Source organism: Pipistrellus kuhlii, unplaced genomic scaffold, assembly GCF_014108245.1.
Source record: "Pipistrellus kuhlii isolate mPipKuh1 unplaced genomic scaffold, mPipKuh1.p scaffold_m20_p_29, whole genome shotgun sequence".
Taxonomy (NCBI): domain Eukaryota; kingdom Metazoa; phylum Chordata; class Mammalia; order Chiroptera; family Vespertilionidae; genus Pipistrellus; species Pipistrellus kuhlii.
Window position 1 is genome coordinate 6,199,517 of NW_023425528.1, and position 22,004 is coordinate 6,221,520.

Below are 22,004 nucleotides of genomic sequence, written 5' to 3' on the forward strand. Positions count from 1 at the left end.
ATTCCCCCCATAAGTGCCTGGGTCCCAAGGGGCTTGCCCAGAAATGTGGTTCAGTGCAGTCGGAACTGGGGTTCAGTGCAGTCAGGAGCTTCTGACTCCCTTCCGCTAGGGAAAGCCTGCAACAACCTCCGCAGTCAGTCTTCTCTGCATGCACGCGCCTCCAGACCCCTGCCTTCCAAGACTCCCCCGTCACCAAGTCTTTGTGTGCCTTCTCTCTACTGCACAGTCCACTCTCCCTCTGTATGATCCTGGGTCCACGAGGTTTCGGCCAGAACTGGGGTTCAGTGCAGTCAGGGGATTCCTTCCCCCTCCCACCAGAGAAAGCCAGTCAGGCACTCAGTTGCCCTTCCTCTCTGTTCACGTGTTTCAGTACCTCATCCCTTTGCAGCTCCTCTGATTCTCCGTGCGCTTTTCTCTTTCCATCTAGTTGTAGAATTTACACTCAGCCAGCTTACTATGATCCTCAATGATGTCTGTTCTGTCTTTTATTTGTAGTTTTGAAATTATTGTGCAACGCAGCAATTTAGGTGCTTAACTATGATGCCATCTTGGTTTCTCCATATGTAATTTTAAACAATTTTTTTAAGTGTAAAACTTATACTTCAAAACTACAAAACATCATTAAAAAATTAAAGGTATAAATAAATAGATAGGCCCTAGCCAGATGGTTCAGTTGTTATAGATATTCCATGTTCATGGATTGGAAGACAATATTGTTAAGATGGCAATATTCGTCAAACTAATCAACAGCTAAATGCAAGCCCTATCAAAATCCTAGTTGGCTGCTTTGCAGAAATTAAAAAAATAATCCTGGAATTCATATGTCAATATAAAAGTCCTAGAATGGTCAAAACAATATTGAAAACGGAACAAATTTGTAATACTTAAACTTCTCAGTTTCAAAACTTTCCAGTGAGCTACAATAAGAAGACACTTATATATCAAAGGAACAGAATTTATGCTGCAGAAATAAACCCTTACATTCATTTTTTAAAATAAATTATATTTTATTGATTTTTTTTTTACAGAGAGGAAGGGAGAGAGATAGAGAGCTAGAAACGTCGATGAGAGAGAAACATTGACCAGCTGCCTCTTGCATACCCCCTACCGGGGATGTGCCCACAACCAATGTACATGCCCTTGACCAGAATTGAACCCGAGACCTTTCAGTCTGCAGACCGATGCTCTACCACTCAGCCAAACTGGTTTCAGCCTTACATTCATTTTTGATAGACTTTTGACATGGGTGCCAAGATATTAAAATAGGAAAAAGTATTTTCAACCAATGGTACTAGATCAATTAAATATACAAAAGAATTAATTTGGACCCCTTCCTCATATTATGTATATAAATTTACTTGAAATGGAAGTTCAAATACTATGAAACTCTTAGAAGAAAAGATAGTCTAAAAGTTTGTTACCTTGGGGGTTAGGGGTGACCAGGAAGAGGTCAATGGAGGAAAAAGGAAACATGTGATACTTTAGGACCAATAAAGAATTTGAAAAAATGTTGTTACCTTGAATTGGAACATAGATTCTTACATATGATACCAAAACAAAAGCAGCCAACAAAAAGTTGGGAGATTAGGCTTCTTCAATGTTTATAGTTTTTGTGCTTCAAAGGATATCATCAGTAAAATGCAAGGACAATCCACAGAATGGGAGAAAATATTTAAAATCATTTATAAGAGTGTAGTGTCCAAAACACATAGCTCTCAAAACTGAACAATAAAAAACAAATAATCCAATAAAAAATAAGAAAGGATTTTAAAAGGCATTTCCCCAATGAGGACATACAAATAGCTAATACTGATATGGTGTACAATATCATTACTCATCAGGAAACACAAGAAAAACCGCAGTGAATTACTACTACACTACTTACTTAATAAAAAAATTAGGCAATAAAAAGTGTTGGTGAAGATGCAGAGAAATTGGAACCTTCATACATTGCTAGTGGAAAGATAAAGTGGTGAAGCCATTTTGGATAACAATCTGGCAATTATTCACAAGGTTAAACAAGGATTTACCATATGACCCAGGATTTCCACGTCTAAGTATCCACCCCAAACAGACATTCAAACAGATACTTTAACACAAATGTTAATAGCAGCACTATTCATAATAAGCCAAAAGTTGGAAACAATCTAAATCTCCATCAATGGATGGATGAATAAATACAGTGTGGTATATGTGTGAAAAAAATAATATAAATGGAGCTACTTTAAAATGGAGTTGAAGCCAAGACCGGTTTGGCTCAATGGATAGAGAGTCAGCCTATGGACTGAAAGGTCCTGGGTTTGATTCTGGTCAAGGGCACGTACATTGCTTGTGGGTACATCCCCAGTAGGGGGTGTGCAAGAGGCAGCTGATCGATGATTATCTCTCATCGATGTTTCTAACTTCCTATCCATCTCCCTTCCTCTCCGTAAAAAATCAATAAAATATATATATTTTTTTAAATGGAGTTGGAGCTTCCATCTCAGAGGAGCTGCTTTTCACATCTTGCTCCTCAAATCTTTAGAATAGGGGTGTCGAACTCAATCAGAGAAGGGGCCAAAATCTAAAATCCAGCCTAAATCGCGGGCCGAATGGTTTACTGAACAGTCATAAACTGTCATTGTGATGGAAACGCAGCGGAGTGCAGTGATGACAGCGTGGTGCGGGCCACATTGCAAGGCCTGGCGGGACGGATTTGGCCTGCGGGCCTTGTGTTTGACACATGTGCTTTAGAATGTTAAAACTAAATAACCTTTGACTGGGCCTAAAGCAGCATTGTATTTGAAACAACTGTTTGTCAAGATAACAAGAAAGCAGACATTCTGACTACTGGACTGAAAAAGAAAGACATTTAGAATTAGGATCACTGTTAGCTTATCTTCTATAGAAATACCTTCTTTCTATTCTATAATTGTTTCCCTTCCAGTTCTCATAAATATTCCTCCATGTCACCTCCTAACTGGAACAGTTTGTTTTGGTTTCTGCCTGAATTACTGCTTTCCAGATAGTGATTCTTTAGGATTTCAAATAAACACTTATTGTTCCTCACTTTGGCTTTTTATTTTTAGGTTAACATTTCATACAAATAAATATTATTCAGCCATACAAAGGAATGAATTACTGATGCATGCACCAATATGAATGAACTTGAAAATGTTATGCTAAGTGAATAGAGTCTGTTAGAAAAGGCCACATATTACATAACTAGTGGCCCATTGCAGGAAGACTCGTGCAACAGGCCTTCCTTCCCCTGGCTGCCGGCATGGTTTTCCTGTGGCACCTAGGACCCAAACCTTCACTCTGGCCACTGCCATCCATCTGTGGACAGAGCCTTCAGTCTTCTCCACTCAGGCCAGAGCGCTGCTCCAGTAGCTCCCTCTACCCCCACCCTCACCCTCATACCAGACATCCTGCCCGACCCAGCCCCCAGCCGCTCCATGCCTACATATGCAAATTAACTTGCCACCTTTATTGGGTTAATTTGCATACCAACTCTTCATTGGCTGGTGGGCATTGCAGAGGTACACTCAATTTGCATATTTCTCTTTTATTAGTGGAGATTCACTTATATAAACTGTCCAGAATAAAAAATACATAGAGACAGAAAGTAGATTAGTGGTTGCCAGGGCCTGGAATGGGAGAATAGAGAGCTATCACTAATGTGTCAATGCTTCTTTTAGCGATGATGTAAATATTCTAAAATTAAATAATGGCAATGGTTGCACAACTATGAATATACTAAAAAACACTTCATCATATGCTTTTAAAGATAGTTATGCTGCCAAAAACCGGTTTGGTTCAGTGGATAGAGCATCAACCTGTTGACTAAAAGGTACCAGGTTTGATTCCTGTCAAGGGCATGTACCTTGGTTGCGGGCACATCCCCAGTAGCAGGTGTGTAGGAGGCAGCTGTTCGATGCTTCTCTCTCATCAATGTTTCTAGCTCTCTATCCCTCTCCCTTCCTCTCTGTAAAAAATCAATAAAATATATATTTTTTAAAAAGATAGTTATACTATATAAATTACACCTAAATTAACCTTCCAAGAGAAAGAACAAGACAAGTGCTCACTTGAATCTTGCTTTTAAAATATTTCCAAAGATTGCTGAAACCGGTTTGGCTCAATGGATAGAGCGAAGGTTCTGGGTTCGATTCCGGTCAAGGGCATGTACCTTGGTTGCATGCACATCCCCAGTAGGGGGTGTGCAAGAGGAAGCTGATCGATGATTCTCTCTCATCGATGTTTCTAACTCTCTATCCCTCTCTCTTCCTTTCCGTAAAAAATCAATAAAATATACTTTAAAAAAATATTTCCAAAGCTCTTTGCTACCTCTTATTATCTTTTTTTATCTCTTATATTTTCTTTATAATCTATCTGTGGGGTATAGAAAGCATACTTTACCAACCCCAGTGGATGAAGGGGAAATTAATGATTGATGAGGTAAAGTTAACTGTGCAAAACTCCAGGACCCAGTCAGCAGGGACTGGAACAGGGTGCATAGTTTATGACCTGCTATGCACCCTATCTACACACTGGAATTGCCTAGAGGGCTTTGTTAAAATTAATTTGTTTTTAAATAAGCTCTAGTAATTCTAATTGCGTTGAGAACCACTGGCCCAAAGACTGGAGTGAGTGAAAACACCTGCTACATAAGGCTTTTATTGCATAAAGAAACACTGCTTAGGGTAGTGATTCAAGGTTGGGAGGAAATCATTGGTTATAACTGCCAAAGGTTGTTCCTTCTTATCTCATTTCAGTAAAATTGAACCAAGAAAAAGAATAGCAAGTCGGGGAGGAAAAAAAGGCTGCCTTGTGACACTCTCACAGCTGACACTCCCTCCATGGGCTCATGGGCTTGGGCCTCATGATAAACCAAAAGTTCTGACCATTTTATTAAAATGGGAATAACCATAAGTATGCCTAATTCATCCGTCAGGAGGGAGGTGAGATGGCTGGCTAGTTCCCTAATCAAACAGGCTTTCTTGAAAATGTGCAAGAAACAAAGGAGCTGTTAGTCAATATGGAAAAGAAGGCCTGCCAAGGAATTTTAATCTCCCTCAGCAATGCTAATTCAGAAGCAAAGCCCCCTTCACCTCACCATCACTCAATAGCTCAGGGAGGTAGGGCCAAACTTCTGAAAACTAACATCAAAATCATATGTCAATATGAACCCCCCTCAATTTCCAAGATAATATTAGGGATAGTAACAACAATAATGGCATCTGACAAATTAAACACTTAATATGTGCCAGGGATGGGGCTAAGTGCTTACCACACATTATTTCCAATTATCTGAGCACCATTTTCCAGTTAAGAAAATGAGGTCACAGAAGTTAAATAAATTACCAAAGGTCATGGGCTAAAGGCAGAGGAGCCACATACAGGCTGGCTCCAGGGTCCGCACCTTTGATCACTATACTATATTAACTCTCAAATTCTATGCAGAAACAAAAAGATTTGAGAATACACAACAAACAATGCTAACAGTTTTTACTACTTGATGATTTCTATTTTATTCTGTTGTTTTTCTGTGTTTTCTTTTTTCCCCATTATAAACATACTAGAGGCCCAAAGCAGAAGATTAGTGCAAGAACGGGCCTTCCTTCCCCTGGCTGCCAGCACTGCCTTTGTTCCGGCTGGAGCCGCCTTTCTGCCTTCCCACACTGCCCAGAGGCCAGAGCTGCTGGTACAGTGCGGAAAACCTGCGTTGTTACCATGGCGATGATGCAAGCATCCCACCTAACCCCTGGCACGTGCATATGCAAATTAACCCACCACCTTTGCTGGATTAATTTACATACTCACTCGTGATTAGCTGGTGGGTGTTGTGAAGGTACAGCCAATTTGCATCTTACTCTTTTATTAGTGTAGATATTGCTTCTATAAAGAAAACATAAATTTGTAAAGGTACAAAAGCCTCATACTTTTGTTGTTTCTTTTTAATGTAGTGAAAAATAACTACCTATGCATTAGTGACTTTTATTTTTTACTTATACTTTTTTATATTTCACAAGTTTTTAACAGTAAATGTCTTTTGCTGTAATCAGAAAAACATTAATATTTTAAGCCTTATGCTTTTTGTTGCTTCTTTTTTAATGTATTGAAAAATAACTACCTTTGCATTTATGTCTTGTCTTTTTATTTATACTGTTCCATTTTCAGAAATTCTCAACAGTAAATGTTTTTTGTTGTAATCAGGAAAGCATTATTTTAAGTGGTTTAAAATTATTTTACCTAGGAAAAAACATCATCTATCATCTCTCTATCTTCCTACCCACGATCTCAGGTATGTGATAGGTATCCTTACAAATTCTCTAAACAACACAGAGGTTCAGTTTGTTTGCCTAATTCACTTATTCTATCTGTGGGTACCTATCATGTGTTAGGTGTGAGGCCCTACAGGGGACAAACACCACAAAAGACACTATCCATGCCCACAGAGAATATTTATGATGCAATGCTGAGATCCCAGGGACAGACTGAATGTAAAGTCCATTATCATATGGAGTGCTAAGCAGTTATTAGAAAAGAGTTATCTCCAACCCTGAAAAGATTATTGATTATCTCCTGTTATGTTAAAGGAAAATATACTGTAGTATAATTTACAATATAATACCAAGGAAACCTAAGCCAATAAAAAAACAACCAAAGAAATATGAAACTCTTCAACTACAAAAATGAGCAAGTAAAAATGAAAAGATACAGAAATGTTTAATACAACTTACCACTGAGGGGATAGAATTGAAAGTTGGTGGGGGTATCATGATTACCTTTCTCTTCATACTCCTCTGACTGAATAGGCTACAAATTATCATGAATTATTCTTTTTTTTAATAAATCTTTATTGTTCAGATTATTACAAATGTTCCTCTTTCACTCCCCCCCCCAATTTCTCCCCTCCACCAGGTTCCCACCCCACTCTCTGCCCTTTCCCCACCCCCCATTGTCCTCATCCATAGATGCACAGTTTTTGTTCAGGCTCTTCCCACACCCCCCACTCCCTTTTTCCCCAAGAATCGTCAGTCCACTCCCCTTCCATACCTTTGATTCTATTATATTCACCAGTTAATATTGTTCATCAGGTTTTTTAATTCCCTTGGCTTTTAGATTCACTTGTTGATAGTTACATATTTGTTGATCTTAATTTTTATCTTTATCTTCTTCCTCTTCCTAAAGAACACCCTTCAGAAATTCATATAATTCTGGCTTGGCGGTGATGAACTCCTTTAGCTTTTTTTTTTATTTGTGAAGCTCTTTATCTGGCCTTCAATTCTGAGTGATAGCTTTGTTGGGTAGAGTATTTTTTACTATAGGTTCTTGGTATTCATCACCTTGAATATTTCTTGCCATTCCCGTCTGGCCTGCATGGTTTCTGTTGAGAAATCAGCTGACAAATCTATGGGTGCTCCTTTATAGGTAACTACCTGCTTTTCTCTTGCTGCTTTTAATATTCTCTCTTTGTCTTTTGCTCTTGGAATTTTAATTATGATTTGTCTTGGTGTGGTCTTCTTTGGATTACTTTTGTTTGGAGTTCTGTGTGCTTCCTGGACTTGTAAGTCTAATTCTTTCACCAGGTGGGGGAAGTTTTCTGTCACTATTTGTTTCAGTATGTTTTCGATATCTTGCTCTCTCTCTTCTTCTGGGACTCCCATAATTCTGATGTTGGTTCATTTGAAATTGTCCCAGAGGTTTCTTACACTATCTTCAACTTTCTGGATTCTCTTATCTTCTTGCTTCTGTGGAGGAGTGTCCTCTGGTTCTTTGTGTTCCAAATCTTTGACTTGATCCTTGTGATCTTCCATTCTGTTTTTAGGACTCTGTATAATAGTTTTTATTTCAGACAATGTATTCTTTATTTCTAGTTGATCCCTTTTCATATCCTCATAGGTCTCATTTATTTTATCGGTCTTTTCTAGGAAATTCTTGAAAAACCTTATAAGCATGGTTTTGAACTCTATATCCAGTCGCTTCTTGTCCTCCATTTCTTTTGTTTGTGATCTGTTTCCTTGTCTTGGCATTTTCACAGCTTCCCTGAGTTCGTAGGGTGGCTTTGTGTGTTAAGGTGTCCTATATAGTTCAGTGGGTCAGCCTCCCAGTTACCTGTGGTGGACAGTCTTGGTGTAGCCCTTTGTGGACTGGGTGTGCAGTCTTGTTGTTAAGCCTTGCTTGTTGTTGGTATCACTGGGAAGTGCTGATCTCCAAGCCAATTGGCTATGAGGATCAGAAGTGTCTCTATTCTGCTTGGATAGGGCGGTGTCTCGGGGTGGCACAGACAAGCTTTGTTGAATCCCACAAGATTGGTTGCAGGCACATGCACCTCTTTGGTATAGGGCAGACAAGCTTTGGATTCCTGTCTGTTCCTCCCTAGGAGAGTCCTATTCGCTGCGAATGAGGAAGCTAGCCACTGGAAGGGCTTCTGTGCTCTGCTTGGACGGGGTAGAGTCTCGGGGTGGTGCAGACAAACTTTGGTCAGTCCCTCCCTATGAGGGTCTGATTTCTGAATCCCGCAGTAATGGCCGCTGGCTTCACACACCTCCGAGAGATCTCTGCCCACTGCCTGACGGTCTGGCCTCTCCCTGTCTGGGGCCATCTATCAGAGCAATAGCATGCTTCTGTTTTCCTCCGGAACCAGAAAGCCAGCCGCGCATTAGCTGTCTGCCCTCTCCGCGCGCAGGGAGTAAGCCAGCAGCGAACTCAGCTTGCCCTCTCCGCGCTCCGCAAGCAAGCCAGCAGCGAAGTCTGGCGGCTGCCTTTTCTTGCACACAGTTCTCTGCACCTTCATAGTTCCTGACACTCAGCATGCCTTCTCTCTCCTTCCCAGATGGCAGAGCCTCCTCTCAGCCAGCCGTCCGGCGCTTCAGGATGATGTTTCCCCTGTTTTCCAGTTCTAAATTCAAATTTGTTGTGGTAGGCTGCATTCGGGTGTCTACCCTATGCTGCCATCTTGGTTTCCCATCATGAATTATTCTTATTTAAAAAATCTTAAAAGTATAATCAGTCCCCCAAATCTCTAATGGACACTATATAAAATTTACCACAAGGAGTTGATTTGGCTTAATACTAGAAAATCAATCTAAATAATTAAGACAGAGGAAGAAGAAAAACCATGAGCTTTGGGATCAGAAAAGTTCTCAGGCCAATTCTGTTGATTTCTGTGTGTCCATATGCAAGTTACTTCAACTTTCTAAATTTTATTCTATAAAATGCAGATGCTAATACCCACTTTACAGGGCTTTTTTGAAAATCAAAGACTAATAATTAATATCTCACACTAAGGGCTTCCGATTTGCCAGGTGCTGTGTTATGTGCTTTACACAAATTAATTTAATCCTCAGAACAGCTTTTGGAGGTAGGCACTATTATCACCTCCATTTTATAGATGAGAAAACTGAGGCCCACAGAACTTGCCCAAGTTCATGATCACACCTCTCTCTCTCTCTCTCTCTCTCTCTCTCACACACACACACACACACACACACACACACACACACGCACACACAACCAGGATATGAGCATGGGGAATCTGATTCCCGAGTCCATATTCTTAACTACTCTAGGTTGAGATATTTGTGAAAGAACTATTCTGGTGGTTGTAAAGTCCCGTATACCTGTATACTTGTACAGAATTCTTTATTAGTAGAGAAGGAAAAGGTAAGAAATAGATGTAAAATCTGAACATTACTAGAATAAGAGCTAAAAGATGTAACAGAAGCAGTGTCACAGGGTGTCTTCTGACAATTTGCTTATAAATGACAGTCTATATATACAACTGAAATTCAAGTTTCTCCATCCTACTCTTCAGAATTTCAATGATGAGTTAACTGTTTCCTACTGGCTATGGCATTCTCTTAGCTTGAACTGCCTCTTTCCTCTACGATGTACATGCTATTCAAATCTTCTTTCAAGGCTCAATTCAGGCTTTATTTTCCATGAAGCCTTTCTGGCCCATTTAATGATCATTCTAGGAGGTAGTGTGCTAGAGTTCAAAGGTCACAGGTTTAGCTTTAGCATTTACAAACCATGTAACTCTGAACAAGTTATTTATGGTCTCTGAACCTGTTACTTCATATGTAAAATAAAGTTCTTGTGAGAATTAAATAATATTTAAATTATCTGGTACATATTTGGTGCTCTGTAAATGCTAATACTAATCCTCTTCCCATTTCTTAGAACTCTGGAACAATTGCAATTTAGCCAGTAAGCCTGAATTGCCTTGTGATTTCCCTTTTTCACTATTTTGACTCTAATATTGCCATATCTTTCCAGGCATTTATGCCTTATACTAGTGGCCCAGTGTACAAAATTTGTGCATGGGGGAGGGGGTGTTCCTCAGCCCAGCCTGCACCCTCTCCAATCTGGGACCCCACGAAGGATGTCCAACTGCCAGTTTATAGGGATCAGGCCTAAACTGGCAGTCAGACATCCCTCTTGCAATCTGGGACTAACTGCTCACCTACCTGCCTGCCTGATTGCCCCTAACCATTCTGCCTGCTCACCTGCTCACCCCCAACTGCCCCCTGAAACTTTGCTCACCCCCAACTGCCTCCCCTGGTGGCCTGATCACCCCCAATTGCCCTCCCCACTGGCCTGCATACCCCCAACTGCCCTCCTGCTGGCCTGTTCATTCCAAACTGCCCACTCTCCCACTGCCCTGATCACCTCCAATGATCCCCACTGATAGCCTGCTTGCCCCCAACTGGCCCCCCTGCTGGACTGTTACCCCAAAGGCCCTGACCCCACCAGCCAGATCACCCACAATTGCTCTCCCCTCTTGGCCTCTAACCACCTCTACCTGGGCCCCGCCACCATGGCTTTGTCCAGAAGAATTTCTGGAAGGTCTCCTGGAAGGTCTCCCAGTCTAATTAGCATATTACCCTTTTATTAGTATAGATAGAAGTCTGGTGCATGGGTGGGGGCCGGCTGGTTTGCCCTGAAGGGAGTCCCAGATCAGGATGGGGGTTTCCTTGGGGCATGGGACAGCCTGGGTGAGGAACCTGTGGTGGTTTGCAGGCCAGCCATGCCCCTATGGGGTGAGGGTCCCTGCTGGGGGGGGTGGCCAGCCTGGATGACAGGCTGAGGGTTGTTTTCAAGCTGGCCACACCTCCTTCAGGGTGGGGGTCCCCACTGGGATGGCTGGCCAAACTGGGTGAAAGGCTGATGGCTCCTAGCCCCTCCTTTTTTTCTTTCTTTTTTTCTCTCAGCTCCTCCTTGAGCAGAGGCCAGGGCCCAGTGGAAGCAGGTATCTGAGATTTATTTATCTTCTAGAATTGAAACTTTGTAGCCAGGGCCAGCCAGGGCGGACAGGGAAGCTTGGTTTCCTCCATCTCCCAGGGAAACCCAAGCCTTCTGCAAGCTCCAGCTCAATGGCTGCCGCCATCTTGGTTGGGTTAATTTGCATACTCATTGGCTAGTGGGAGTGGCTTGTGGGCATAACAAAGGTGTGGTCAATTTGCATGTTTCTCTTCTATTAGATAGGATTTCTAACTGGGTGGGGGGGTGGAGAAAAGTACTATGCCTGCTTCTTCATACTCTACAGCAATTAGCATAATACTTGACACAGACAAGTGCATGATAAAATTCTGTATATTCAAATTCATGGCATGCATAGCCTTTACCTGGGCCACTCAACTCCCTTTGTGGCTTGGAAACAAGGGAAGTAGATATCACATGAATCCTATGCTGCTTTTTGTGCTGGGAGTAATAAAAGCATTTGTTTCTGAAAAACAACTAGGCATTGACTGGTGTGATGGGGCTGAATTCATGGAGAATGCAAGACTCTCAAAGATCAACCTCAAGATAAGGTAGCAACTACACATCCCAGGGTAGTCCCCATAATTTGATTTGGACCAGGAACTCCAGACTCTTCTCAACCTTCTACAAACTCACATACTTTGCACTCATTTGACCAGAAAGGTACTGGCTTTTGTAGGTTGAGACACAATTTTTCCCAAATGAATTCAGAAAGCTAAGGGCTGTTTTGAAACCAAGCTTTTTATGTTTTAAGTACTCTCAGGAAAGCAGAGGGACATTCTGTCCCTAGTTCAGGTCCAAATTCCAAACTATAACTTTTTTAAACAGCTAAATTTGCCAGTCACAGAAATAACTTTTCTAGGTCAATTAGCACATTTCAATGTGCCAATTAGCAAGAGTGATATTCCCAAGCCTATTTGCATTGGTGACAGCAAAGTTTCCTAAGCAGCACAAGGTGTGCCAGTGGAAAAAGTTGCATTCCAAGAACATTGAGGTGATTGTGGGTGTGAGTAGCTTCCCAAGTAATGAACATCATTACTAACTTCTTTCACTCAATCTGAGAGTTCAAAAAATTCAAAAGAACCACCTAAGAAAAAAAGTACTTAGCAAAAGGGGAGGTATCATAAAGGAGGGACAAAAGAACTAATAATAGATCATCACGGATACACAAGAATGGGCAATTTTAATAATGAGATAATAATATACTCTAGGCTTTTGGCCTGTTAGAAGAAAGAAGCTTTATGAAAAAAAAATCATTATCATTCTTTTCATTACTATTGTATTAGATGGCTGCAAATACAACTAGTCTTTGGTTTGGGAAGGAAGCTAATCTAACATTTTAAGTTTCTTTTCTGTTTCCAATCTTCCTTGCTCAAAACAGTCCACATTCAGAAAAGAAAACTTTCATGGGTCTCAGAGGGCAAAAGGAACTGGGATGGGGGTGCAGGTTGAGCACAGTGCTTCATTCTGAGGGCCATACCACCGGCTTTGCAAAGTAACAGCAGTGATTGAAAATCTAATATGTAGCCAGGTTCCCCAGGCACCCTACTTAGCTCCCACTTCTTGGTTTTCATTTTCCAGAAGGTGGGTTAGCCTGGAATATATGATGTTCTTTGCAAAGTCACAGGCATAAAACAAAACAAACAAAACAGAACAAACAAACAAACAAACCAAAAAACAACCCGGCATCACCATCAGACCAAAACGCCACTGGCTATAACAAAGAGCTTACAAATTAGACAACACATCTATTCTCCAAGCCCTGGACTACTGACAGCTTGAGCAGGGTTATCTTAATATGAGACCCATGAATGGGCTTGAAAGGAGAAAGGCAGAAGATGGCAGTCTGAGTATCCTTAGTGAAACTATATGCAAATTGTATTTGTGTATTTATCTAGGAAGAGTCTCTATGGTCCTCTTCAGCTTCTCAAAGAAGCCTATGACCTAACTCTTTCAGATCAAGTGAAGATAAGAAACATCTCCAGCAATGTGACTCATTAGCATTCAAAACTCACCCCAAATTTCAGTCAGACAACACAAAAAGAGCTCTGAAATCTGACTCAGGAGATCTGAGTTCTCTAGGCACCCACTTTGGCTTCTTAAGCAAGTCTTTTAAATTCCCCCTCTAAGATATAAGGTTAGATAAGACAAATTTTTAGCTCCTTACTCATCTAAGAATCAATATTTCCATGGTACATGTCCCTTCCTTCCCTCTAATAAAAAAATTGCCCTTAAGATGCTTCATTTGAAGAAAGAAAGAAACCTTCTATATAATTCTGGCAGTAAAGATTACTTACTTGTAATAAGGGCCATCAGAATACACGTTTCTTCTTCTAAAATGTCAGACACTAACATGGAGAATCAGGAGGAACTGGAACCTGGACATTCTCTAGCTGATGCCAATGAGTCACAGGATATAGTGCAACACATGGAAATTCATTGATGACCCCCCAATCCTTTAGCTGACTGTAGCAATTTTATTCAACCCTCTCGCCTCTCTCTGTATTTATATATGTGAGTGTATGTTTGGCTGTGTTCTGGCACACACTAATTAGTCCAGTTTATTTTCCTTGCTTCCTCATTACTGCTAATGAGCAAAGAAAAAAAGGATTAAAAATATAAAGGGCCAAAAAGGAAAGGCAAAAGTCAAAGGCTGGCTTCCTGCCTAATTGCTAATTGGGTCATCAGGCTTAAGAAAGAATTGCCTATCTTCCTGAACCTTATTTTAAGTCAATCTAAGCTCAACTAAGGGGGTGAAAAATAAAAGTCCTTTAAACCAGAAGTAGCCCAGGGGGTGGGGTCCTAACCATTTAAAATAACCAGACCAAAGCCATTTGCCAAGACACATGTCCAGCACTGTAAAGCTTTTCTCAGATTCATTTTACAAAAACAAAAAAATTATTTGCCAGAATGATTGAAATTGCTAGTTAAGGGAAAGCTTATTAAAGAAGTTTTGATGTTAACAAGCATTACTTTAGTGGGGATCCAATATGGCAGCCAATGGGACGGCAGGCTGCAAGAGAGCGTGAGAGAGGAAAAGAAGAGTGTGTGGACATGCAGGGAGTGTCTGTATTTGTGAGTGAGGGATAGCTATATTCCACAGGACTGTTGGGGACTGGCAGACCAGGCTCCCCTGACCAGGCAGCATCTACTATTGCTAAAGTCTCTCCTGGAGCAGACAGCTCTGCTGCAGAGATGGTGCCATCTTGAAGGGGAAAGCAGTTGTGATCAGAAGCACAAACTTACCTTCAACCAGGGAGACCTCGGATACCTCCCAGGACCTTGCAACCACATTGCCCAGGGATCAGCTGCCTCACTTGTGAACCCACGAACACTGAGACTCCAGCTTCCCAAGTTGTGGGTGCCTAAAATGTTTGTCCAGGGAAAGACAAAGTGGTGCCTGGTGCCAAGTATATGGATGGGCCCTATGCCTTCTCACAGAGCAGATAGCTGAATTGAGTAATACCCACCCGCAATTGGCAAATTAAATATAGCTGGTGAGGCAACCCATGGATGGAAAGGTCAGAGATCTCCTGGAGAGAGGTGAGATCTGGGATCCAGAATGGAGAGAGAAACGCATGCAGCGAGGACTAAAGCTTCAGAGCAAGACTGTGCCCCACCAAATCTGCAGCCCTTGGGGTCAGTGTAGCCCTCGAATGTGGAAGGGGGTCCACAGGGCTGCTTGCAGAAGGAGACTCTAGATATGAGGACACAGCCATTGGAAACTGTGCCCAGTAAGGCAGCCTAAAGTTCTATACCAGCCATGCAGTGCCAGGGGGAAAAGACATGAGTCAACTTGGTTCCTTTGTCTTTTTTTTTTTTTTTTAACTTCCTTGCTTTTGCTTGTTAAGTCCAGTACATAGGATCTTCCAATTTAAAACACTCACCAAGACTGCAGGGGAAAGTTGTTTTGGTGAAAACTGGGGATCAGAATAAGGAGACACGAGCAGAAAACCAGCTCTGGGTCAGTCCATCCCTCCAATCCAGTATTAAATGCAGCAGGGAAAGAAGAATCTAAACACTGGTTATAGGGGTCATTTAGTCCCAGAAATTAATACAGAAACTCTGCCACCCAGGGATTGTGTCAGAAATTGACTCTTGTGTAAATACAACTGAAGACAGGCAGAGAAACAAAGTGAGCAGAGGGATCCTGCCTGCTTGAAAGCAAGGATGTGACTTATGACACAGAGGAGTGATGAATCACAGGGAACTTCAACACTGTGCTGACTACCTGACAGGAAATAGCTGAGCCAGGCAGAACAGTAGAGAAAATGAAAAATGTTCACTACTTCACTTTTTTAAAATCTTTTACTTAATAAAGTATAATTTTTTTTTCTTACTTGATATTACTTTATTATTATACTAGTGACCCAGCTTATGAAATCACAAGAGACCCGGGACCCCAATCACTCTGTGGGAAGGCCCCAAGTCCCAGAGTCCTGCCCCATGGGGACAGAGAGCCATGGGACAGTGCCAAGTCTCAGAGTGCTGCCACGATGCAAAGCCTCCAGGCTGTGCGGAGCCATCGGACCCTGCCTCTGGGCTGCGCAGTGTCACCAGGCCCCACCTCCAGCCACATGGTGGAGCACCAGTCCCCCTGACCTCAGGGCTGCGCAGAGGAGCTACCAGGCCCCGCCTTCTCTGGGCTTCGAGGAAAAGCTGCTGGGACCCGCCTCCTATCTATCCAACAAAGAAAGAATATGTTAACTGACCCTAACACCATCACAAAGATGGCACCCACAGCCAATAAAAAGGGAATATGCTAATTGATTTCCCAGACCTCAAAGATGAAGTTGCCCACAGCCAATAAGGAGGGAATATGCTAATTGACTGCCCTGCCCTCAGAGATGGCAGTACCACAACCACAAGATGGCAGCACCCAGGCCTCTCAGCCCCGCCAGGGTGGCAGGCACATGGCAAGGCTCGGCCCAACCCAAGGCAGGCCTGGCCACTCCATGTGCATGCCTACGGAGTCCCCCAGTTCCCACAGCCACTCAGGCACCCAGGACCAGACCGAGGCACAGGCAAGCCTCAGATGGAACTGCCCATCCACCCAGGAACAACCCAAGGCACAGGAAAGCCTCGGATGCAGCTGCACAAGCACACAGGGTTGTCCGAGGCTCAGGAAACCAGCACCAGATGAGGCTTATGCTGTCGGCAGTGGCAGCAGCAGAGGTGTGATGAGGTGCCACCTTCCCCTGATTGCCGGGTTACCTCCCAATCCTGAGGGCTTCTGGACTATGAGGGGACAGGCCAGGCTGAGAGACACCCCCTCCAGAGCATGAATTTTCATGCACTGGGCCTCTAGTCAATAATAACTTTAAATGTAAGTGGATTAAATGTGCCAATGAAAAGACACAGGGTAGCTGTGTGGATAAGAAAACATGACCCATACATATGCTGTCTACAGGAAACCCATCTTAGAACAAAGGACTCACAGAGACCTATGGTGAAAGGATGGAAAAAAGGTTCTTCAGGTGAATGGAAATGATAAAAAAGCTGGGATAGCAATACTTATATCTGACAAATTATACCTCAAAGTGAACACCACAACAAGAGATAATGAAGGCCACTTCATAATACTAAAGGGAGCAATTCCACAAGAGATATAACTCGGGTAAATATATAGGCACCCAATACAGGAGCACCCATACATGAAAAAAAAAATCTTCTGGAAGGTATCAAGAAAGATATTGACAACAATACAGTAATAGTAGGGGACTGTAAAACACCACTAATACCACTGAATAAATCCTCTAGTACACAAAAAATCAGCAAAGAAACATTAATCCTACCTAAATGACTCGCTATATTAGATGGAATTAATTGAAATCTTCAGAACATGTCACCAAAAAGCCACAGAATATACATTCATCTCAAGTGCACATGGATCATTTTCAAAGATAGACCACATATTGGGACACAGGCAAAGTTTCTTTAAGTTCAAGAAGATAGAAATCATAGCAAGCATCTTCTCAGATCACAATAGCATAAACTTAGAAATCAACTACAATAAAAACAATGAGCCGAAACCAGTTTGGCTCAGTGGATAGAGCATCAGCCTGTGGACTGAAGGGTCCCATGTTCCATTCCGGTCAAGGGCATGTACCTTGGTTGCGGGCACATCCAAAGTAGGGGGTGTGCAAGAGGCAGCTGATCAATGATTCTCTCTCATCGATGTTTCTAGCTTCCTCTCTGAAAAAAAAATCAATAAAGTATATATTTTTAAAAATGAAAAAAATCAAACACCTGGAGGCTAAATAGAATGCTATTAACAATGATTGGGTTAGCAAAGAGATCAAAGAAGAAACAAAAAGTATCTTGGCAATAAACAAAGAAAACACAAAAATCCAAAATCTATGAAACCGTAAAAGCAGTCTTGAGAGGGAAGTTCAAAGCTCTACAGGCTTACCTCAAAAAACAAGAAATAATGGTAATGAATTATCTAACCCTACAACTCAGAGTTAGAAAGAGAGCAACAAGAAAAGCCCAGTGTAAGCAGAAGGAAGGACATAAAAAAGATCAAAGTGGAAATAAATGACATAGAGACAAAACAAACAAACAAAAAATAATACAAAAGATCAACAAAATCAAGAGCTGCTTCTTTGAAAGGATAAACAAGATTGATGAACCTCTAGCCAGGCTCACCAAGAAGCAAAGAATGCAGACCCAAATAAACAAAATCAGAAATGAAAGAGGTGAAGTAAAAAACGATCCCAGATTAATACAAAGGATTAAGAAAAAATACTATGAACATATATGCTATTCCAACAAAATGAACAACCTAGACTAAATGGAAATATTAGAAAAATACAAGCTCCCAAAACTCAATTAAGAAGAATGAAAAAACCTGCAAAGGCTGATAACGACCAAAGAAATTGAAGCAGTAATCAAAAATCTTCTAGCAAACAAGATCACTGATTGGGACACCTTTACAGGGGAGTTCCACCAAGCATTCAAAGAAGAACTAAAACCTATCCTCCTCAGACACAAAATTCAAGAGGAAGCAAAACTTCCAAGCTATTTCTATGAAGCCTGCATTACTCTAATTCCAAAACCAGATAAAGACACCACAAAACAAGAGAATTGCAGGCCAATATCCTCAATGAACTTTGACACTAAAATCCTCAACAAAATTCTAGGAAATCAAATTTAGCATTACATTAGAAAGAACATACACCATGACCAAGTGGGATTTATTCTGGGGATGCAAGGATGGTAGAATGTCTGCAAATCAATACATGTGATATATTATATAAACAAACTGAGATAAAAATCACAAAATCTATCAATTGATGCAGAAAAAGCATTTGACAAAAACTCCAACATCCTTTCTTGATAAAAACTCTTAGCAAAGTGGGAATAGAGGGATAATACCTCAACATAATCAAAGCCATATATGACAAACACACAGCCAACATCATACTCAATGGGCAAAAACTAATCTCATTTCCCCTAAGGAAAGGAACAAGACAGGAATATCCACTTTCAGCACTCCTGCTCGAAATAGTACTAAACTTGCTAGCCATAGCAATCAGACAAGAAGGAGAAATAAAGAAGTAAAACTAGAGGCCCAGTGCACAAAATTCGTGCACTAGGGGAGAAAAGGTCCCTCAGCCCAGCCTGCGCCCTCTTGCAATCCAGCATCCCTCATTCCTCAGTTGCCTGCTCACTGCTCCTTACCACTCAGCTCACTGCTCCTTAGCATTGCTGAGGAGGCAGGAGAGGCTCCCACCACCACCACTGTGCTTGCCAGCCTTCAGCCCGGCTTCTGGCTGAGTGGTGCTCCCCTGTAGTAGCACACTGACCACCAAGGGGCAGCTCCTGCATTTAGCGTGAAAGCACACTGACCACCAGGGGGCAGCTCCTGCATCAAACTTCACAGGGAACAGTCATTCTGGCCGTTCTGTCATAAAGGTCGCTTAGGCTTTTATTATATAGATGACATGATACTGTACATGGAAAACCCCAAAGACGCCATCAAAAAACTACTAGACTTAACAAATGAATTTGGCAATGTAACAGGATACAAAATTAACACCCAGAAATCTATGGCCTGTTTATATACCAATAATAAACTCACAGAAAAAGAAACAAAAAACAATCCCATTTACACCAAAAAAAAATTAAGATTTCTAGGAATAAACTTAACTAAGGAGGTAAAAGACTTGTACTCAGAAAACTGCAGGATATTGAAAAAAGAGATAGAGGAAGATATAAACAAATGGAAGAACATACCATGTTCATGGATTTATAGAATAAACATCATTAAAATGTCCATACTACCCAAAGTAATCTACAGATTCAAAGCAATCCTCATTAAAATACCAATGGCATACTTAAAAGATCTAGAATAAACTCTCCAAAAATTCATATAAAATAAAAAAAAAGATCCAGAATAGCCTCAGCAATCCTGAGAAAAAACAATATTGGAGGGATCACAATACCAGATATCAAACTATATTACCAAGCCACGGTTCTCAAAACTGCCTGGGACTGGCACAAGAACAGACATATAGACTAATTGAAAAGAACAAAGAACCCAGAAATAGATCCAAACCAAGATGCTCAATTAATATTTGACAAAGGAGGCAAATATGGAACATATAGTGGAGTCAAGACAGTCTCTTCAATAAATGGTGCTGGGAAATTTGGTCAGATAAATGCAAAAAAATGAAACTAGATCACCAACATACACTAAAACAAAGACAAAATGGCTAAAGGACTTAAATGTAAGACAGGAAACTATAAAAATCCTACAAGACTCCATAGGTAGCAAAATAGCAGACATATATTATAGCAATATCTTTACAGACATGGAAATCTCCTGAGAAAACAGTAGCAGGATGATTAGAGAGATGGAAAAAAAATAGAACTGGATACACTTCCTTGCCTTAGCAGGTTACCACCACAGTCAGGGAGTAACTTGAGCTCCAGCTCCAAACCTGAGCCAGTAAGAAATGTGTTTTCAATTTGTTTGATTAACACTATTCTTGGGTATTATCTTCTACTAGAGGCCCAGTGCACGAAATTCATGCATGGGGGCGGTGGAGGGGGGGGCGTGTAGGAGTTAAGTTCCTACAGCATCTCAAGAAAGCAATGTTGTTCAATGATGTATTATATGGCCTGCCCTCTTTCACCATTGTGTTTCCCTCTTCTGGCAGTTGAATGGTCAACCTATAAGGTACTTTGTGCTCTTTGGAAGAAAGGAGCCAGGCCATCCATATAAGCCAACAGGGGAACCTGTTAAAATGCAGATTTTGATGCAGTGGGTCTAAGGTGGGCCCTGAAATTCTGCAGTTCTAACAAGCAGCAGTCACCTAATGCTAATCATCAGACCACACTTTGAGTTACACACAAGTAACTTTGAATTTTCAGTGACTAGGACACTGATTTTCCTAGACTGGTCTGAGAGCTCAAGCAATCGGCATTACCCCAGACACTATCAGACTTTCTGGGGATGGGGTCTGCCAACCCTCTTTAAAAAAAAAAATCTTGACTCAAGGATATGTTTTTATTGATTTGAGAGAGGGAGAGGGAGGGACGGAGGGAGGGAGGAGAGAGGTAAAGACAGAGGGAAGGAGGGAGGGAGGGAGAGAGGAAGGGAGGAAGGGAGGGAGGGACGGAGGGAGGGAGGGAAGGAGGGAGGGAGGGTATGTTCCCTGACTGGAATCAAACCTGATACCTTTTCGTGCATGGAACTATACTCCAATCTACTGAGCCACCAGCCAGGACTAGCAAACCTCATTTTTCAGCCATTCCTTTAGGTTAATGCTATGGATATTGTTTCAGAACCATTGCACAAAATCAGTGGCTCTAACTGCAGCTCCATGTTAAAAGGACTTTTTAAAACACTGTACCCAGGCTGCATCACAGGTCAAAAATTCAGAACTGTAATCGGGGGTAGTGGGGAGAGAGACAGGGCATTCAGAACTTTTTGATTGTTTTATTCATCAGTTTGTTGTTTTTAAAGTACCCCTAGGTGAGCCTAGAACATACTGAGGGTTCAAAACCACTGCTTAAATGAATAATTTTTCTTTTAATTTCTGTTGATGTATAATATGCATTTAGAACAGTATGACAATCATAAGAATATACATGAGTATTTGTGGAGAGGGAATGATTAAATTTTCAGAGAGAGAGAGTGAGTATAACTGTGTTCATAAGCTCTGGAGGCTTAAGCTCCGTGAGTGTGTGAATGTCAGTTTCTTTCTTTGTGAGGAAAGGCTATAATACTTACCCTATCTACCTTACACAATTGTTATGTGAAAATACCTTGTAAAACTATGTTATCTAAAGAAAAACAATTATCATTTTGAGATTTAAACTGTGATCTTAATGCTTGAGGCAAACTTAAATCATGCAAATGGAAAGCAAAAGGAAGGATTTATCAGTGATTTCTTCCCTTAGCTTTCTAACATTGCCTACTAATCCCTCTGACTCCCATAAGTGGGACGCTGAACACACAGCCCTCCTACCCCACTCTGTAGCTCTAGCTTCTCTCTCTGCGGGTTTAACACTCAGCTTCCTGCCACAGTGGAATTCTACCTGCTGGCCACAGGGGATGTGTGTAGCCCACACTTCCCTGTGGGTTTGGAAGAATAAGGAAGGAATCTAATTCTTGCCCAAAGGGGTCCTAGGCAAAGCAGATAAGCTTTGAAACTCCCTAGCAGATTATCTTGGTTCAACATGATTGAGTTCACACTAGAGACACTTAGAAACATCTGAATCCTCTGTCTAATAGTCTCCCTTCT

At 41.4% G+C, this 22,004-nt stretch overlaps 1 protein-coding gene across 10 annotated transcripts in view; it reads right to left on the minus strand.

Annotated features, from left to right (window-relative positions):
* The window catches only part of TMEM164 (transmembrane protein 164), a 245,680-nt gene that overhangs the window by 69,619 nt on the left and 154,057 nt on the right, over positions 1-22,004 (minus strand). The gene's annotated exons all lie outside the window — the stretch shown is intronic.